This window comes from Panulirus ornatus, chromosome 33 (assembly GCF_036320965.1).
Source record: "Panulirus ornatus isolate Po-2019 chromosome 33, ASM3632096v1, whole genome shotgun sequence".
NCBI lineage: Eukaryota > Metazoa > Arthropoda > Malacostraca > Decapoda > Palinuridae > Panulirus > Panulirus ornatus.
Window position 1 is genome coordinate 1,370,493 of NC_092256.1, and position 16,811 is coordinate 1,387,303.

The window sequence follows — 16,811 nt, forward strand, 5'->3', positions numbered from 1 at the left end:
CATTTTTCCCCTACGACACTCTGTGCGCGATAACCTGAGAAGTAAGGAACGCGAAGTGAAGGAGCGGCTCCGTTACCATTTTTGCTCTCCGACACTGTGCGCGCTAACCTGAGAGATAAGGAGCGGAAATTTACGGAGCGCTTCTGGTAGCATTTTTCCACTCCAACACTCTGTGCGCGCTAAGGTGAGAGGTAAGGAGCGGAAAGTGACGGAGCGCATCCGAGGCCATTTTTGCCCTCCGACACTCTGCGCGCGATAACCTCAGAAGTAAGGAGGGCAAATTTACGTATCGCTTCTGGTGGCATTTTTGCCCTCCTACACTCTGTGGGCCCTAACCTGAGAGGTATGGAGGGGAAAGTGACGGAGCGTATCCGAGGCCATTTTTGCCCTCCGACACCCTGTGCCCAAAAACCTGAGACGTAACGAGTGCGGAGTGACGGAGCCCTCTCGGGGCACATGTCGCGCCCACAGTCCCTCCTGTGACCGTTGGCCTGAGACGCAAGGAGAGAGTCCGTGATTGACGTAGGAATAACAAACATTTTTTAGTGGTTTTTCTGAGAATGTCCAGGAATGCCTTTCGGGCCCGCTCTGTGCCAGGGCGATTTTCAAAGATTTTAGTGAGTTTTACGCGTTTTAGTGGAAACGCCCTTTGCTCCGCTGCGGTGGCCTGATGATGATGATGATGATGGTGTTGTTGAGCCCTCTCGGAGCACATGTCTGGCCCCGGACTCCCTTCGGTGACCGCTGGCCTGAGACGCAAGGAGAGAGTGCGTGGTTGACGGAGGAAGAACAGACATTTTTTAGGTTTTTTTCTGAGAATGTCCAGGAATGCATTTCGGGCGTCTAGTACCCCTCCGGTCGTCTTCTGGTGGTGATGGTGATGATGTCTAGCCAGCCCCCTCCACTGTGAGCCAGCGCGATTTTAAATGATTTTAGTGAGTTTTACGCGTTTTGGTGGAAATGCGCTTTCCTCCTCCTCGTTGGCCTGATGTTGATGATGATGATGGTGTTGTTAGCGCCCCCCAACAACCAGAGAGCCACTTCCGCCTCCTACCTGCCACTCAGTCGTCTCATAATGGAGGAATGTAGAGATTCCTACGCGTCTCTTATTTTGCGGAAACCAGTCTATCAATCTCCGATGGTCCATCGGAGTTCTGGCTGGCTCCTCCACCAAAACCAACGATGGGTTTTGAAGAGATTATGTTCGGAGGCACACAGAACTTTAAAGCTGTGTGTATGTGTGTGTGTGTGTGTGTGTGTGTGTGTGTGTGTGTGTGTGTGTGTGTGTGTGTGTGTGTGTGTGTGTCCCTCGTCGTAATTACTATGCTCTCTGGTGAGAAGGAATTTGATCACGGAGACTGTTTGCGCCTATCATCAACAATCGCCCCAAGTCACAGTGTGCCCTCTCTCCTAAGAATGAAAAGATCCTTCCTTGCCTCTGGCATCTGAGAAATTAATGATCAGACACTACTCCTAGCATGAAAGTGTCTTCCATCACTTGATGACTCTATGCTCTCAGCACAGGAGGAAATTCTCAGCGGACACATATTAGTATCGATAAATGTCCGCTGATGTGTGTGTGTGTGTGTGTGAGGGAAACGTGATTGCTCCCTCCCTCGCTCGATCGCTCCCTCCCGTACCTCCGCCTCCTCCTCCTCCTATTGGTTCCCTCACTCAGTCGCTCCTTCCTTTCAGTACGTACCTCCTCCTTACATCAAAGATGTGGGATCATTGCTCTAGGTGAGTATATCGCCCCAAAAAAATCGTCCCTTACTTCTGCTATAAGGGGAGCTATTGATTAGACACGCCACCAGGCTTTAAAAGTGGTTTCCCTCCCCTTATGACTCATATGATGTTCTCAGGTATGAAGGAAACTCGCTGCGGAAGCTACTGGTGTCCATAATTGTAAGGTAATGTTTCTCCTTTACTTTCCATGCAAGTAGGAGGAGGATGAGGGTGCAGCAGCAGCAAGGGTTAGCTAAGCACTTTTGCCATATTTTTCAGCTCCGACCCTCAATGTCCCATAGGCTGAGAGATAAGGAGGGCAAAGTGACGGAGCGTCTCCGGGACCATTTTTGCCCTTCGACACTATGTGCGTGATAGGCCGAGAGGTAAGCAGCGAAAAGTAACGGAGCGTCTCCGGGACCATTTTTGCCCTCCGACAATATGTGCGTGATAGGCCAAAAGATAAGGAGCGAAAATTAACGGAGCGTCTCCGGGACCATTTTTGCTCTCCGACACTCTGTTCGAGCTAACCTGATAAGTAAGGAGTGTGAAGTGAGGGAGCGGCTCCGGGCCCATTTTTGCCCGCCGACACTCTGTGCGCGCTAACTTGAGAGATAAGGCGCAGGAAATTCACGGAGCGCTTCTGGTGGCATTTTTGCACTCCAACTCTCTGTGCGCGCTAACCTGAGAGGTAAGGGGCGGAAAGTGGCGGAGTGCATCCAAGGCCATTTTTGCCCTCCGGCACTCTGTGCGCGGTAACCTGAGAGGTAAGGAGTGGAAAGTAACGTAGCGTATCCGAGACCATTTTTGCCCTCCGACACTATGCGCATAAACCTGAGACGTAACGAGTGTAGAGTGGCGGAGAACTCTCGGGGCATATGTCGCACCCGGAATCCCTCCTGTGACCTATAACCTGAGATGCAAGGAGAGTCTGTGGTTGACGGAGGAAGAATGTCCAGGAATGCCTTTCAGGCGTCTAGGACCCCTCCGGTCATCTTCTGGTGGAAGTGATGATGATGTCGAGTCAACCCCCTCCGCTGTGAGCCAGGGCGATTTTCAATGATTTTAGTAAGTTTTATGCGTTTTGGTGGAGACGCGGTTTGCTCCCCTACGGTGGCCTGATGATGATGATAATGTTGGTGTTGTTGGTACACTCAACACCCAGAGAGCCACCTCCGCCTCCTGCCTGCCAGTCAGTCGTCCCATCATTGAGGAATGTAGAGATTGCTACGCGCTTCTTATGTGGAAAACCAGTCTAGGAATCTCAGATGGTCCTTTGGAGTTCTGGCTGCCTCCTCCACCATAACCCACAATGGGTTTTGACGAGAATATGTTCGGAGGCACAGCGAACTTTAAAGTTGTGTGAGTGTGTGTGCGTGTGTGTGTGTGTGTGTGTGTGTGTCCCCCGTCGAAATTACTATGCTCTCTGGTGAGAAGGAATTTGATCACGGAGACTGTTTGCGACTATCATCATCATCATCATCAAAAATCACCCCCAAGTCGTAGTGTGCCCCCTCTCCCAAGAATAAAAAGATCCTTCCTTTCCTCTGGCATCTGAGAAATTAATGATCAGACACTACTCCTAGCATGAAAGTGTCTTCCATTACTTGGTGACTCTATGCTCTCAGCATAGGAGGAAATTCTCTGCGGACACATATAAGTGTCGATAAATGTCCGCTGATGTGTGTGTGTGTATGTTTGTGGGAAGCGTGGTCGCTCCCTCCCGTAGCCCCTCCTCCTCCTCCTGTTGGGTCCCTCACTCAGTCACTCCTTCCTTTTCGTACGTAACTCCTCCTCACATCACAGATGTGGGTTCATTGCTCTAGGTGAGAATGTCGCCCTAAAAATATCGTCCCTTACATCTGCTTTAAGAGGAACAATTGATCTGACACGCCACCAGGCATTAAAAGTGGTTTCCCTCCCCTTGTGTCTCCCATGATGTTCTCAGGTATGAAGGAAACTCGCTGCGGAAGCGACTGGCGTCGATAATTGTGAGGTGATGTTTCCCCCTTACATTCCATGCAAGGAGGAGAAGGAAGATGGTGCAGCAGCTGCAAGGGTTAGCTGAGCACCTTTGCCATGTTTTTCAGGTCCGACCCTGAATATCCCATAGGCTGAGAGATAAGGAGCGCAAAGTGACGGAACGTCTCCTGAACTATTTTTGCCCTCCGACACTATGTGCGTGAAAGGCCGAGAGGTAAGGAGCGAAAAGTAACGGAGCGTCTTCGGACCTATTTTTGCCCTCCGACACTCGGTGCGCGCTAACCTGAAAGGTAAGGAGCGCAGACTTACGGAGCGCTTCTGGTGGCATTTTTGCGCTCCGACACTTTGAGTGCCCTAACCTGAGAGGTAAGGGCGGAAACTGACGAGCGTATCCGAGGCCATTTTTGCCCTCCGACACTCTGTCCCCACAAACCTGAGACATAACGAGTGCAGAGTGACGTAGCCCTCTTGGAGCACATGTCGCGCCCGGACTGACTCCTTTGCCAGCTGTCCTGAGACGCAAGGAGAGAGTCCTTGGTTGACGGAGGAATAACAGATACTTTTTAGGGGATTTTCTGAAAATGTCCAGGAATGCCTTTCGGGCGTCTAGGACCCTTCCGGTCGTCTCCCTGAGGTGATGATGATGATTTCGAGGCTGACCCTCCGCTGTGTGCTAGGAAGATTTTCGATGATTTTCGATGAGTTTTACGCGTTTTTGGTGGAAACGCGCTTTGCTCCCCTGCGCTGGCCTGATGATGATGATGATGATGGTGTTGTTGGCGCCCCCCAACACCCAGAGAGCAAACTCTGCCTCCTGCCTGCCATTCAGTCGTCCCATCATGGAGGAATGTAGAGATTGCGACGTGTCTTTTCTTTTGCGGAAAACCAGTCTAGAATTCTCCGATGGACCATCGGAGTTCTGGCTGGCTCCTCCACCAAAACCCACAATGGGTTTTGAAGAGATACTGTTCGGAGGCACACCGAACTTTAAAGCTGTATGTGTGTGTGTGTGTGTGTGTGTGTGTGTGTGTGTGTGTGTGTGTGTGTGTGTTTGTGTGTGTGTGTGTGTGTGTGTGTGTGTGTGTGTGTGTGTTTGTGTGTGTCCCCCTTCGTAATTACTATGCTCTTTGGTGAGAAGGAATTTGATCACGGAGACTGTTTGCGGCTATCATCATCATCATCAACAATCACGAAAGAGTCTTAGTGAGCACCCTCTCCCAAGAATAAAAAGATCCTTCCTTGCCTCTGGCATCTGAAAAATTAATGATCAGACACTACTTCTAGCATGAAAGTGTCTTCCATCACTTGGTGACTCTATGCTCTCACCATAAGAGAAAATTCTCTGCGGACACATATAAGTGTCGATAAATGTCCGCTGATGTGTGTGTGTGTGTGTGTGTGTGTGTGTGTGTGTGTGTGTGTGTGTGTGTGTGTGTGTGTTTGTGTGTGTGTGTCTGTGTTTGTGTGTGAGTGGGAAGCGTGGTCGCTCCCTCATTCGCTCGCTCTCTCCCTCCTGTACCTCCTCCTCCTCCTCCTGTTGGGTCCCTCACTCAGTCACTCATTCCTTTCCGTACGTACCTCCTCCTCACATCACAGATATGGGTTCATTGCTCTAGGTGAGAATGTCCCACCAAAAATGTCGTCCCTTACCTCTGCTATAAGAGGAACTATTGATCAGACATGCCACCAGGCATTAAAAGTGGTTTCCCTCCCCTTGTGACTCATACGATCTTCTCAGGTATTAAGGAAACTCGCTGCGGAAGCTACTGGCGTCGATAATTGTGAGGTGATGTTTCCCCCTTACCTTCCATGCAAGGAGGAGGAGCAGGAGGAAGGTGCAGCAGCAGCAACGGTTACCTGAGCACCTTTACCCTGTTTTTCAGGTCCGACCCTCAATGTCCCACAGGCTGAGAGATAAACAGCGCAAAGTGACGGAGCGTCAACGGAACCATTTTTGCCCTCCGACACTATGTGCTTGATAGGCCGAGAGATAAGGAGCTAAAAGTAACGGAGCGTCTACGGGATCATTTGTGCCCTCCGACGCTCTTTGCGCGCTAACCTGAGAAGTAATTAGCGCGAAGTGATGGAGCGGCTCCTGGCCCATTTTTGCCCTCCGACACGATGTGCGCGCTAACCTAAGAGATAAGTCGCGGAAATTTACGGAGCGCTTCTGGTGGCACTTTTGCACTTCGACACGCTAACCTGAGAGGTAAGGAGTGGAAAGTAACGGAGCGTATCCGAGGCCATTTTTGCCATCCGACACTATGCGCATAAACCTGATACTTAACGAGTGCAGAGCAGCGGAGAACTCTCCGGGCATATGTCGCACCCGGAATCCCTCCAGTCACATCTGGCCTGAGACGCAAGGAGAGTCTGTGGTTGACGGAGGAAGAATGTCGAGGAATGCCTTTCGGGCGTCTAGGACCCCTCAGGTCATCTTCTGGTGGAAATGATGATGATGTCGAGTCAACCCCCTCCGCTGTGATCCAGGGCGATTTTCAATGATTTTAGTAAGTTTTATGCGTTTTGATGGAAACGCGGTTTGCTCCCCTACGGTGGCCTGATGATGATGATGATGTTGGTGTTGTTGGTACCCCCAACACTCAGAGAGCCACCTCCGCCTCCTGCCTGCCAGTCAGTTGTCCCATCATGGAGGAATGTAGAGATTGCTACGCGCCTCTTCTTATGTGGAAAACCAGTCTAGGAATCTCAGATGGTCCATCGGAGTTCTGGCTGGCTCCTCCACCAAAACCCAAAATGGGTTTTGAAGAGAATATGTTCGGAGGCACAGCGAACTTTAAAGTTGTGTGAGTGTGTGTGTGTGTGTGTGTGTGTGTGTGTGTGTGTGTGTGTGTGTGTGTGTGTGTCCCCCGTCGAAATTACTATGCTCTCTGGTGAGAAGGAATTTGATCACGGAGACTGTTTGCGACTATCATCATCATCATCATCAACAATCACCCCCAAGTCACAGTGTGCCCCCTCTCCCAAGAATAAAAAGATCCTTCCTTTCCTCTGGCATCTGAGAAATTAATGATCAGACACTACTCCTAGCATGAAAGTGTCTTCCATTACTTGGTGGTGACTCTATGCTCTCAGCATAGGAGGAAATTCTCTGCGGACACATATAAGTGTCGATAAATGTCCGCTGATGTGTGTGTGTGTATGTGTGTGGGAAGCCTGGTCGCTCCCTCCCGTACCCCCTCCGTACGTAACTCCTCCTCACATCACAGATGTGGGTTCATTGCTCTAGGTGAGAATGTCGCCCTAAAAATATCGTCCCTTACCTCTGCTTTAAGAAGAACTATTGATCAGACACGCCACCAGGCATTAAAAGTGGTTTCCCTCCCCTTGTGACTCATATGATGTTCTCAGGTATGAAGGAAACTCGCTGCGGAAGCGACTGGCGTCGATAATTGTGAGGTGATGTTTCCCACTTACATTCCATGCAAGGAGGAGGAGGAAGAGGGTGCAGCAGCAGCAAGGGTTAGCTGAGCACCTTTGCCATGTTTTTCAGGTCCGACCCTTAATATCCCATAGGCTGAGAGATAAGGCGCGCAAAGTGACGGAACGTCTCCTGAACTATTTTTGCCCTCCGACACTATGTGCGTGATAGGCCGAGAGGTAAGAAGCGAAGAGTAAAGGAGCGTCTCCGGACCCATTTTTGCCCTCCGACACTCGGTGCGCGCTAACCTGAGAGGTAAGGAGCGCAGACTTACGGAGCGCTTCTGGTGGCATTTTTGCGCTCCGACACTTTGAGCGCCCTAACCTGAGAGGTAAGGAGCGGAAAGTGACGAGCGTATCCGAGGCCATTTGACGTAGTGACGTAGCCCTCTTGGAGCACATGTCGCGCCCGGACTCCCTCCTGTGCCAGCTGTTCTGAGACGCAAGGAGAGAGTCCTTGGTTAATGGAGGAATAACAGATATTTCTTAGGGGTTTTTCTGAAAATGTCCGGGAATGCCTTTCGGGCGTCTAGGACCCCTCCGGTCGTCTCCCTGAGGTGATGATGATGATTTCGAGGCAGCCCCCTCCGCTGTGTGCTAGGAAGATTTTCGATGATTTTAGTGAGTTTTACGCGTTTTTGGTGGAAACGTGCTTTGCTCCCATGCGCTGCCCTGATGATGATGATGATGATGGTGTTGTTGGCACCCCCCAACAACAAGAGAGCAAACTCTGCCTCCTGCCTGTCAGTCAGTCGTCCCATCATGGAGGAATGTAGAGATTGCGACGTGTCTTTTCTTTTGCGGAAAACCAGTCTAGAATTCTCCGATGGACCATCGGAGTTCTGGCTGGCTCCTCCACCAAAACCCACAATGGGTTTTGAAGAGATACTGTTCGGAGGCACACCGAACTTTAAAGCTCTATGTGTGTGTGTGTGTGTGTGTGTGTGTGTGTGTGTGTGTGTGTGTGTGTGTGTGTGTGTGTGTGTGTGTGTGTGTGTGTGTGTGTGTGTGTGTGTGTGTGTGTTTGTGTGTGTGTTTGTGTGTGTGTGTGTGTGTGTGTGTGTGTGTGTGTGTGTGTGTGTGTGTGTGTGTGTGTGTGTGTGTGTGTGTGTGTGTGTCCCCCTTCGTAATTACTATGCTCTTTGGTGAGAAGGAATTTGATCACGGAGACTGTTTGCGGCTATCATCATCATCATCAACAATCACGAAAAAGTCGTAGTGAGCACCCTCTCCCAAGAATAAAAAGATCCTTCCTTGCCTCTGGCATCTGAAAAATTAATGATCCGACACTACTCCTAGCATGAAAGTGTCTTCCATCACTTGGTGACTCTATGCTCTCACCATAAGAGAAAATTCTCTGCAGACACATATAAGTGTCGATAAATGTCCGCTGATGTGTATGTGTATGTGTGTGTGTGTGTGTGTGTGTGTGTGTGTGTGTGTGTGTGTGTGTGTGTGTGTGTGTGTGTGTGTGTGTGTGTGTTTGTGTGTGTGAGGGAAGCGTGGTCGCTCCCACATTCGCTCGCTCTCTCCCTCCTGTACCTCCTCCTCCTCCTGTTGGGTCTCTCATTCAGTCACTCATTCCTTTCCTCCTCACATCACAGATGTGGGGTCATTGCTCTAGGTGAGAATGTCTCACCAAAAATGTCGTCCCTTACCTCTGCTATAAGAGGAACTATTGATCAGACACGCCACCAGGCATTAAAAGTGGTTTCTCTCCCCTTGTGACTCATACGATGTTCTTAGGTATTAAGAAAACTCGCTGCGGAAGCTACTGCCGTCGATAATTGTGAGGTGATGTTTCCCCCTTAATTTCCATGCAAGGAGGAGGAGGAGGAGGAGGAGGAGGAAGGTGCAGCAGCAGCAAGGGTTACCTGAGAACCTTTACCCTGTTTTTCAGGTCCGACCCTCAATGTCCCATAGTCTGAGAGATAAGCAGCGCAAAGTGACGGAGCGTCTACGGAACCATTGCTGCCCTCCGACGCTATGTGCGTGATAGGCCGAGAGGTAAGGAGCGAAAAGTAACAGAGCGTCTCCGGGACCATTTTTGCCCTACGACACTATATGCTTGATAGGCCGAGAGATAAGGAGCTAAAAGTAACGGAGCGTCTACGGGATCATTTTTGCCCTCCGAAACTCTGTGCGCGCTAACCTGAGAAGTAATTAGCGCGAAGTGATGTAGCGGCTTCTGGCCCATTTTTGCCCTCCGACACGATGTGCGCGTTAACCTAAGAGATAAGTCGTGGAAATTTACGGAGCGCTTTTGGTGGCATTTTTGCACTTCGACACTCTGTGCGCGCTAACCTGAGAGGTAAGGAGCGGGAAGTGGCGGAGCGAATCCGAGGCCATTTTTGCCCTCCGACACTCTGTGCACGCTAACGTGAAAGGTAAGGAGCGCAAATTTACGGATCGCTTCTGGTGCCATTTTTGGACTCCGACACCCTGTGCGCGTTAACCTGAGAGGTAAGGAGCGGAAAGTGACGGAGCGTATCCGAGGCCTTTTTTGCCCTCAGACACTCTGTACGACACTCTGATGATGATGGTGTTATTGGCTCCCCCCAACACCCAGAGAGCCACCTCAGCCTCCTGCCTGCCAACCAGTCGTCCCATCAAGGAGGAATGTAGAGATTGCTACGCGTCTCTTCTTTTGCGGAAAACCAGTCTAGCAATCTCCGATGGTCCATCGGAGTTTTGGCTAGCTCCTCCACCAGAACCCACAATGGGTTTTGAAAAGATTATATTCGGAGGCACAACGAATTTTAAAGCGGTGTGTGTGTGTGTGTGTGTGTGTGTGTGTGTGTGTGTGTGTGTGTGTGTGTGTGTGTGGGTGTGCGTGTTTGTGTGTGTGTGTGTGTGTGTGTGTGTGTGTGTGTGTGTGTGTGTGTGTGTGTGTGTATCCCGTCGTAATTACTATGCTCTCTGGTGAGAAGGAATTTTATCACGGAGACTGTTTGCGGCTATCATCATCATCGTCAACAATCACCCCCAAATCGCAGTGTGCCCCTCTCCCAAGAATAAAAAGATCCTTCCTTGCCTCTGGCATCTGAGAAATTAATGATCAGACACTACTCCTAGCATGAAAGTGTATTCCATCACTTGGTGACTCTATGCTCGCAGCATAGGAGGAAATTCTCTGCGGACACATATCAGTGTCGATAAATGTCCTCTGATGTGTTTCTCTGTGTGTGTGTGTGTGTGTTGGAAATGTGGTCGCTTCCTTCCTCGCGCGCTCGCTCCCTCCCGTACCTCCTCCTCCTCCTACTGTTGGGTCCCTCACCAAGTCGCTACTTCCTTTCCGTACGTACATCCTCCTCACATCACAGATGTGGGTTCATTGCTCTAGGTGAGAATGTCGCCACAAAAATATCGTCCCTTACCTCTGTTATAACAGGAACTATTGATCAGACACGCCACCAAGCATTGAAAGTGGTTTCCCTCCCCGTGTGACTCATATGATGTTCTCAGGTTTGAAGGAAACTCGCTGCGGAACCTACTGGCGTCGATAATTGTGAGGTGATGTTTCCCCCTTACCTTCCATGCAAGGAGGAGGAGGAGGAGGGTGCAGCAGCAGCAAGAATTAGCTGTGCACCTTTGCCATGTTTTTCAGCTCAAACCTTCAATTTCCCATAGGCTGAGAGATAAGGAACGCAAAGTGACGGAGCGTCTCCGGGACCATTTTTGCCTTCTAACACTATATGCGTGATAGAACGAGAGGGAAAGAGCGAAAAGTAACGTAGCGTCTCCGGGACCATTTTTGCCCTCCGACACTATGTGCTTGATAGGCCGAGAGGTAAGGAGCGAAAAGTAACGAGCGTCTCCGGGACCATTTTTGACCTCCGACACTATATGCGTGATCGGCTGAGATGAAAGGAGCGCTAAGTGACTGTGCGGCTCGGGGACCATTTTTGCCCTCCGACACTCTGTGCGCGCTAACCTGAGAGATAAGGGGCGGAAATTTACGCATCGCTTCTGGTGGCATTTTTACCCTCCGACATTCAGTGCGCCCTAACCTTGGAGGTAAGGAGCGGAAAGTTACGGAGCGTATCCGATTACATTTTTGTCCTCCGACACTCTGTGAGCGCTAACCTGAGAGGTAAGGAGCGCAGATTTAAGAAAGCGCTTTTGGTGGCATTTCTACAATCCGACAATCTGTGCGCGCTAAACTGAGAGGTAAGGAGCGGAAAGTGACGGAGCGTATCCGAGGCAATTTTTGCCCTCCGACACTCTGTGCGCACAAACTTGACACGTAACGAGTGCAGAGTGACGGAGCCCTCTCGGGGCAAACGTCGCGCCCGGACTCCCTCCTGTGACCGCTGGCCTGAGACGCAAGGAAAGTCCGTGGTTCACGTAGGAATAACACATTTTTTAGAGGTTTTTCTAAGAATGTCCATGAATGTCTTTCGGGCTTCGAGGACCCCTCCGGTCGTCTTCTGGTGGTGATGATGATGATGTCGAGCCAGCCCCCTCCGCTGTGTTCCAGGGCGATTTTCAATGATTTTTTTTGAGTTTTACCCGTTTTGGTGGAAACACTCTTTGCTCCCCTGCGGTGGCCTGATCATGATGATGGTAGTGTTGTTGGCGCCCCCCAGCACCCAGAGAGCCACCTCCGGCTCCTTACTGCAAGTCAGTCGTCACATCATTGAGGAATGTAAAGTTACGGAGCGTATCCGAGGCCATTTTTGTCCTCCGACACTCTGTGCGCACTAACCTGAGAGGTAAGGAGCGCAGATTTACGGAGCGCTTCTGGTGGCATTTCTGCGCTCCGACACTCTGTGCGTCCTAACCTAAGAGGTAGGGACCGGAAAGTGACGGAGCGTATCCGAGGCCATTTTTGCCCTCCGACACTATGTGCACACAAACCTGAGACGTAACGAGTGCAGAGTAACGGAGCCCTCTCGGGGCACATGTCGCGTCCGGACTCCCTCCTGTGACCGCTGGCTTGAGACGCAAGGAGAGAGTCCGTGGTTGACGGAGGGATAACTTATGCATTTTTTAGGTGTTTTTCTGAGAATGTCTAGGAATGCCTTTCGGACGTCTAGGACTACGCGTCTACGTCTACGCGTTTTTGTGGAAACGCGCTTTGCTCCTTTGCGGTGGCCTGATGATGATGATGATGATGGTGTTGTTGCCGCACCCCCAACACCCAGAAAGCCACCTCCGCCTCCTGCCTGCCAGTCAGTCGTCCCATCATGGAGGAATGTAGAGATTTCTACGCGTCTCTTCTTTTGCGTAAAACCAGTCTAGCAATCTCCGATGGTCCATCGGAGTTCTGGCTGGCTCCTCCACCAAAAGCCACAATGGGTTTTGAAGAGATTATGTTCAGAGGCACGCCGAACTTTAAAGCTGTGTGTGTGTGTGTGTGTGTGTGTGTGTGTGTGTGTGTGTGTGTGTGTGTGTGTGTGTCCCGCGTCGTAATTACTATGCCTTCTGGAGAAAAGGAAATTGATAACGGAGACTGTTTGCGGCTATCATCATCATCATCAACAATCACCCCCAAGTCGCAGTGTGCCCCCTCTCCCAAGAATAAAAAGATCCTTCCTTGCTTCTGAGGTAAGGAGGGCAGATTTACGGAGCGCTTCTGGTGGCATTTCTGCGCTCCGACACTCTGTGCGCCCTAACCTGAGATGTAAGGACCGGAAAGTGCCGGAGCGTATCCGAGGCCATTTTTGCCCTCCGACACTATGTGTGCACAAACCTGAGACGTAACGAGTGCAGAGTAACGGAGCCCTCTCTGGGCACATGTCGCGCCCGGACTCCCTCCTGTGACCGCTGGCCTGAGACGCAAGGAGAAAGTGCGTGTTTGGCGGACGAATAACCTAGACATTTTTAGGGGTTTTTCTGAGATTGTCCATGAATGCCTTTCGGGCGTCTAGGACCCCTCCGGTCGTCTTTTGGTGGTGATGATGATGATCTCGAGCAAGCCCCCTCCGCTGTGTGCTAGGAAGATTTTCAATGATTTTAGTGAATTTTACTCGTTTTGGTGGAAACGTGCTTTGCTTCCCTGCGCTGGCCTGATGATGATGATGATGATGGTATTGTTGGCGCCCTTCCAACACCCAGAGAGCCACTGCCGCTTCCTGCCTGCCAGTCAGTCCTCCCATCATGGAGGAATGTAGAGATTGCTACGCGTCTCTTCTTATGCGTAAAACCAGTCTAGCAATCTCCGATGGTCCATCGAAGTTCTGTCTGGTTCCTCCACCAAAATCCCCTTAATGGGTTTTGAAGAGATTATGTTCGGAGGCACACCGAACTTTAAAGCTGCGTGGGTGTGTGTAGGTGTCCCCCGTCGTAATTACTATGCTCTCTGGTGAGAAGGAATTTGATCACGGAGACTGTTTGCGGTTGTCATCATAATCATCAACAATCACCCCCAAGTCGCAGTGAACCCCCTCTCCCAAGATAAAAAGATCCTTCCTGGCCTCTGGCATGTGAGAAATTAATGATAAGACACTACTCCTAGCATGAAAGTGTCTTCCATCACTTGATGACTCTATGCTCTGAGCATAGTAGGAAATTCTCTGCGGACACATATAAGCGTCGATAAATGTCCGCTGAAGTGTGTGTGTGTGTGTTCGTGTGTGTTTGTGGGTGTGTGGGTTGGAAGCATGGTTGCTCCCTCATTCGCTCGCGCGCTCCCTCCCGTTCCTCCTCCTCCTCTTCCTGTTGGGTCCCTCACTCTGTCACTCCTTCCTTTCCGTACGTACCTCCTCCTCACATCACAGATGTGGGTTCATTGCTCTAAGTGAGAATGTCGCCCAAAAAATATCGTTACTTACCTCTGCTATAAGAGGAACTATTGATCAGAAACGCCTAATAGGCATAAAAAGTGGTTTCCCTCCACTTGTGACTCATATGATGTTCTCAGGTATGAAGAAAACTCGCTGCGGAAGCTACTGGCTTCGATAATTGTGAGGTGATGTTTCCCCCTTACCTTCCATGCAATAAGGAGGCGGAGGAGGGTGCAGCAGCAGCAATGGTTAGCTGAGGACCTTTACCCTGTTTTTCAGGTCCGACCCTGAATGTCCCGTATTCTGAGAGATAAGGAGCGCAAAGTGAAGGAGCGTCTCCGGGACCAATTTTGCCCTCCGACATTATGTGCGTGATAGGCCGAGAGGTAAGGAGCGAAAAGTGACGGAGCGTAACCGGGACCATTTTTCCCCTACGATACTATGTGCGTAATAGGCCGAGAGGTAAGGAGCGAAAAGTAACGGAGCCTTTCCGGGCCCATTTTTGCCCTCCGACAATGTGTGCGCGCTAACCTGAGAAGTAAGGAGCGCGAAGTGAAGGAGCGTCTCCGGGCCCATTTTTGCACTCCGACACTATGTGCGCGCTAAAGTAAGAGATAAGTCGCGGAAATTTACGGACAACTTCTGGTGACATTTTTGCACTCCGACACTCTGTGCGCGCTAACCTGAGAGGTAAGGAGCGGAAAGTGACGGAGAGCATCCGAGGCCATTTTTGCCCTCCGACACTCTATGCGCGCTAACCTGAGAGGCAAGGAGCGCAAATTTACAGATCACTTCTTGTGGCATTTTTGCACTCCGACACTCTGTGCGCGCTAACCTGAGAGGTAAGGAACGGAAAGTGACGGAGCGTATCCGAGGCCATTTTTGCCCTCCGACACTCTGTGCGCGCTAACCTGAGATGTAAGGAGCGCAAATTTACAGAGCGCTTCTGGTGGCATTTTTGCACTCCGACACTCTATGCGCGCTAACCTGAGAGGTAAGGAGCGGAAAGTGACGGAGCTTATCTGAGGCAATTTTTGCCCTCCGACACTCTGTGCGCACAAACCTGAGACGTAACTAGTGCAGAGTGACGGAGCCCTCTCGGGGCACATATCGCGTCCGGACTCCCTCCTGTGACCGCTGGCCTGAGACGAAAGGAGAGAGTCCGTGGTTGGCGGAGGAATAACAGACATTTTTCAGGTGTTTTTCTGAGAATGTCCAGGAATGTCTTTCGGTCGTCTTCTGGTGGTGATGATGATGATGTCGAGCTAGCCCCCTCCGCTGTGTGCCATGGCGAGTTCAATGATTTTAGTGAGTTTTACGCGTTTAGGTGGAAACACGCTTTGCTCCCCTGCGGTGGCCTGATGATGATGATGATGGTGGTGTTGTTGGCGCCCCCCAACACCCAGAGAGCCACCTCCGCCTCCTCCCTGCCAGTCAGTCATCCCATCATGGAGGAATGTAGAGATTGCTACGCGTCTCTTCTTTTGTGGAAAACCAGTCTAGCAATCTCCGATGGACCATCGAAGTTCTGGCTGAATCCTCCACCAAAACCCACAATGGGTTTTGAAGAGATTATGTTCGGATGCACACCGAACTTTAAAGCTGTGTGTGTGTGAGTGTGTCCCCCGTCGTCATTATTATGCTCTCTGGTGAGAAGGAATCTGATCACGGAGACTGTTTGCGACTATCATCATCATCAGCAACAATCACACCAAGTCGCAGTGTGTTCCTTCTCCCAAGAGGAAAAAGATCCTTCCTACCCTCTGGCATGTGAGAAATTAATGATCAGACACTACTCCTAGCATGAAAGTGTCTTCCATCACTTTGTGACTCTATGCTCTCAGCATAGGAGGAAATTCTCTGCAGACACATATAAGTGTCGATAAATGTCCGCTAATGTATGTGTGTGTGTGTGTGTGTGTGTGTGTGGGAAGCGTGGTCGCTCCCTCATTCGCTTGCTCGCTCCCTCCTTACATCCTCCTCCTCCTCCTGTTAGGTCCCTCACTCATTCACTCCTTCCATTGCGTACGTACCTCCTCCTCACATTAGAGATGTGGGTTCATTGCTCTAAGTGAGAATGTCGCCCTAATAACATCGTCCCTTACCTCTGCTATAAGAGGAACTATTGATCAAACACGCCACCTGGCATTAAAAGTGTTTTCCATCCCCTTGTGACTCATATGATGTTCTCAGGTATGAAGGAAACTCTCTGCGGAAGCTACAGGCGTCGATAATTGTGAGGTGATGTGTCCCTCTTACCTTCCCTGCAAGGAGTAGGAGGAAGAAGGTGCAGCAGCAGCAAGGGTTAGCTAAGCACCTTTGACATGTTTTCCAGCTCCGACCCTCAATGTCCCATAGGCTGAGAGATAAGGAGCGCAAAGTGACGGAGCGTCTCCGGGACCATATTTGCCCTCCGACGGTATGTGCGTGATAGGTCGAGAGGTAAGGAACGAAAAGTAACGGAGCGTCTCCGGAACCATTTTTGCCCTCCGACACTCTCTGCGCCCTAACCTGAGAAGTAAGGAGCGCGAAGTGACGGAGCGGCTCCGGGCCCATTTTTGCCCTCCGACACTCTGTGCGCGCTAACCTGAGAGATAAGGCAAGGAAATTTACGGAGCGTTTCTGGTGGCATTTTTGCACTCCGACACTCTGTGCGCGCTAAGCTGAGAGGTAAGGAAAGGAAAGTGACGGAGCGCATCCTGAGCCATTTTTGCCCTCCGACACTCTGTGCGCCCTAACCTGAAAGGTAAGGAACGGAAAGTGACGGAGCGCATCCTGAGCCATTTTTGCCCTCCGACACTCTGTGCGCCCTAACCTGAGAGGTAAGGAGCGCAAATTTACGGAGAGCTTCAGGTGGCATATTTGCACTCCGACACTCTGTGCGCTCTAACCTGAGAGGTAAGGAGCGGAAAGTGACTGAGTGTATCCGATACC